Below are 4,368 nucleotides of genomic sequence, written 5' to 3'. Positions count from 1 at the left end.
TGACATTAGGTAATTTTAACGGAATATTCTAGGAATTAAATGGAATATTCCGTAATGCCGTTAGAGATTCCGTCAATGTGCCAGGCACATGCCTGCGCGTGGTCGGCGCGTGAGACACCATAAAATTTTTCTAAAAATATGGGGATGCTCGTGGTGTTGAGTTGGCCACTATGGTATATTCAAACACCCCAATTGAGCAACGTATGATAAGTTATTACACGGTTTTGGTTATGTGTTTAAGATTAACAATAAATTAGTTGTATCGCATCTATATGAGGCGTTTCCGGAGGACGAGTGTAGCTAGGCGAGACTCGGGGGTTACGACCCTGCTACATACCAGTGAGTGGGCTTTTGGTCTTCTATATATACGTGTATATGTTTTCCATTTTCCCAAGAATGGTTTTAAATGGATTTACATTTTTAAATGCCATGGCAATTGCATTACATTTTAGTATATGCATCAATATAGATATACATATTATTGCATGACGCTGCAGACGCCCAGGTAAGCTTTAGGTGAGTGCATATTGATGATAGTAATTACAGTGTGAGTGGTTATGTTTAGATGCATTTAGTGCTCATTATCCTGCACCTCGGTTTTAGTGCTCCGCTAGAGGCCAGGGCCTAGCCTTCACGTGATCGTTCACCTCCCGCACCACACGCTCACCTTGGATCCAAGGCAAGTGCCAGCCTATCGTACATGCCACATTAGGTGGTTTCGACTCGTAGGTGACTTGAGATACTTCGCACAACCTTCACGTGATCATAGCACTTGAGCGTATCTGTTTACACCCGGCCTATCGGACTCGTGTGTAAGAATTGGTAGATGTCACATCCCGGCCCAAACCCCTACCACATCTTGGGCTCGACTCCATCGTAGCAAGATATTGTCTGCTTTAGGCCCTAACCACGCCCCCAAGATTTTGTTTCTGGGAGCTCACACAAGAACTTCCCAGTGGGTCACCCATCTTGGTATTGCTCTCACCCCCAACTCGCTTAACTTCGGAGTTCCAATGGAACCCGAAGCTAGTGAACTCCCAAAAAGCCTCGTGCTAGGTAGAGATGGGAATATACATATAAGGTTTACATGATCCACTCTCCTGGGCAATGTGGGATGTTACAATCCACCCCCTTAGGGGCCCGACGTCCTCGTCGGCACACATCCGGCCAGGGATTGGCTCTGATACCAAATTGTCACATCCCGGCCCGGGCCTCCACCACATCCCGGGCTCGACTCTACTGTAGCACGATATTGTCCGCTTTGGGCCCCGACCACGCCCTCACGGTTTTGTTTTTGGGAGCTCACATGAGAACTTCCCAATGGGTCACCCATCCTGAGATTGCTTTCGCCCTCAACTCGCTTACTTCGGAGTTCCGATGGAACCTGGAGCCAGTGAGCTCCCAAAAAGCCTCGTGCTAGGTAGAGATGGGAATATACATATAAGGCTTACAAGATCCACTCCCCTGGGCGATGTGGGATGTTACAGTAGAGGAGATATAGGCTCAGCCATACAGGTCACATTAGGTGACTCTGGCTAACATATCAATTTACACTGAATTATTTCACCTGGCTTACTTAATTCATTGCTGAGATACTTGACATGGCATATACTTGGTTTTCACTACTCTTGAGCATGATTTCTACATACATATGTATTACTATTTTCTAGGAAATTATATGGGTTTTACGGTGAGGGGTTATTATTTTTGGAAAGGGAAATGGTTTTAAAAAGTTTTGTTTTGCCCACTCATGTTTTCTGTTTTGCGCCCCTCTAGGTTCTAGTCAGTCGTTCATGCTAGTGGCTTACGAGGACTCTACGGCGGTTCTAATAGACTTTAATTAATGTAGGAACTTTATTTCATAACCTGTATAATTAATACTTAGCTTGCTGGACTGCACTTAGGTTACCTATGCTCTGAATATGTGTATTTACACTCTAAATACCTTCACTCGCACTTATATATTTGTCTAGTGTAAGTTAGCTAGTTTGGTTTTTGTTCACCCACATTTAGCATTGCACACATGGCTACGTCACCCTCACCCTCACGTGACAGCCAGCATGCCTCGATTTTGGTCGGGGTGTGTCAGTTTGGTATCAGAGCCTAGGTTTGGCAGTCCTGTATATTTTGTGGGTATTCTAATCATTTTGAATGTCTTATGTCAGAACCATGCCGGCTCGTAGAGAGCCATGTACTTCCTCCGAGTCTAATTTTCCAGACATTGCCCAACTTGGTGAAGCCATAGCTAATGCCATTCAGTCCACAGTTCACCCTCCCCAGAGAACTCCCTTGGAGACTGTATATAACTTAAAGTTGAATAATTTTGTTGGTATTGAGGAGCCCAAGGGAGCTGAGCGTTGGCTCAATCATGTCGAGAAAACCTATCGGGTGATGCAGCGACAGGGGAATTTCCCTGAGGATAGATGGGTCGAGATGACTACTTGGTTTTTGGGTGAAGAGGCTGCATCCTGGTAGAGGCAAGAATCTTTTCAGTTGTCACTGGAAGAAGCTGCAAATTGGGAGGTTTTTAAGCATTTATTCTAGAAGAGATTTGTATCTCCAGAGTATTTGGATCGTAAGAAGGAAGAATTCTCACGTTTGAAACAGGGGAAAATGTCAGCTAATAAGTACTATAGAAAGTTTATTAATTTGTCCCAATATTGTCCAGAGATTGCTGAAAATCCTGCCGAAATGCTTCGACGATTTAAGTGGGGTACCTGAAAGAAGTGGCATTCTATGACGACTACGACTCCCTGCTCTACATATCAGGAGTTTTATGAAGTTCTACTTCGGGTTGAGGACTCTGAGAATGCTCCAGATGATAGTGAGGAGGAAGAAGAAAAAGATAATAACCAGAATAAAAATAATAATAAAGATAAAGGCCATTCATCATATGGACTTCGCAAGACGCAGAGTTTTAAAAAAAGTGGTACTAGTTCTGGTTCTTCTAATGGGGGCTCGAGTTCCATTGTACCGCGGAGGGGTGGCCGTTCAAGAGGTTCCCGCTTCCAGAGACAAAGAGATTTTAGTGGTTCTGGTGGTCCATTCTACCGTAGATGTAATAGTCGACATTTTGGGGATTGTAGACAAGGCAACAAAGGATGTTTTGTTTATGGTTAGACGGGACACCAAGCTAATCAATGCCCACATAACCAACAGAAGCCCCAGCCACCTGCCTTGCCACCACCAGTTCCTATTCAGCAAGTCCCAAGGCTTAGTGGTTATACCCCGACGGGTTATAGGGGTGCATATCATTATCAGGGAGATATAACTCCTTATTTTGGATGACTGTATCAGTACCCACACGATCCGTATCACCAGGGAGGACTGTATGAAAACAAATGCAAATCAACAGTAAATCTAGAAGTATGTCACATCACAATATCTCAACAGTAATATAAGCAAAATCAGGTGTTTAAACGATCTATACTAACACACTTGTTGGAGTCACCTAATGCGACATGTACGACTAAACTGATGCTCATCAATCTATGCTAGCACACGAGTCAGAGTTGCCTAATGCGACCTGTACAACAAGACTTTGTGTAATCATAATACACGCGCTAATGCTACAATCATGTTAAGACTGGCGTTAATCGTGGTCACCTACGAGTCGGAGTTAACTAATGCAACATGTACAACAGGACTGGCACCTACTTGGATCCAAGGCGACCGTGTGGTGCGGAGGTGAACATACACGTGAAAGACTGGCGCTGGCCCTAGGCGAGCACTAACACTGAGGTGCAGCAATGATGAGTATGCTACATAAATATAAGCATGCCATAACGATTCAATAATTCTAATCAACTTAATAAACTTACATGCATATTCCATATGATTATTTTAACATTTCACAACAGTACAACATTTGTTATAACGTTATTTAATCATGGCATGATATGCATAAATCAATTCAAAAGCAATTGTGCAAACTATAAAGTTTATATATATACACACACACACACACACGAAAACAAATGCCCACTCATTGATATGTCAATGGATCGTAATCCCCTAGCCTCACTTGTCCTCGTACGTCCTCGGGATAATTTTCACCTATATGTGAAATAACTAAAAGTAATTAATTAATTCACATATACTAAAAGCTAGGAAAACTCCCTATAGTTTGCTCAAACGGAAGGTTAAAATATACGAAAACACTTTACACGACGTCACGGACCCATACGTGTCAAGCAATCACCGGCTGGAGACCGAACGCGCCCTCACGAGCCGCCTAGCCCACAGCCACATGCGCCCCCACGTGCAAGTCAGAGACTAACTGAACGGCGTTACCTGACGCCGTTAGAATATTCCATCAACTTTGACAGAACATTCTTCATCTTCTCCGGTGAATCTTGCCGTCCGCCG

The sequence above is a fragment of the Pyrus communis genome, chromosome 4 (assembly GCF_963583255.1).
Source record: "Pyrus communis chromosome 4, drPyrComm1.1, whole genome shotgun sequence".
Lineage (NCBI taxonomy): Eukaryota > Viridiplantae > Streptophyta > Magnoliopsida > Rosales > Rosaceae > Pyrus > Pyrus communis.
Note: the sequence above shows the minus strand (reverse complement) of the source record.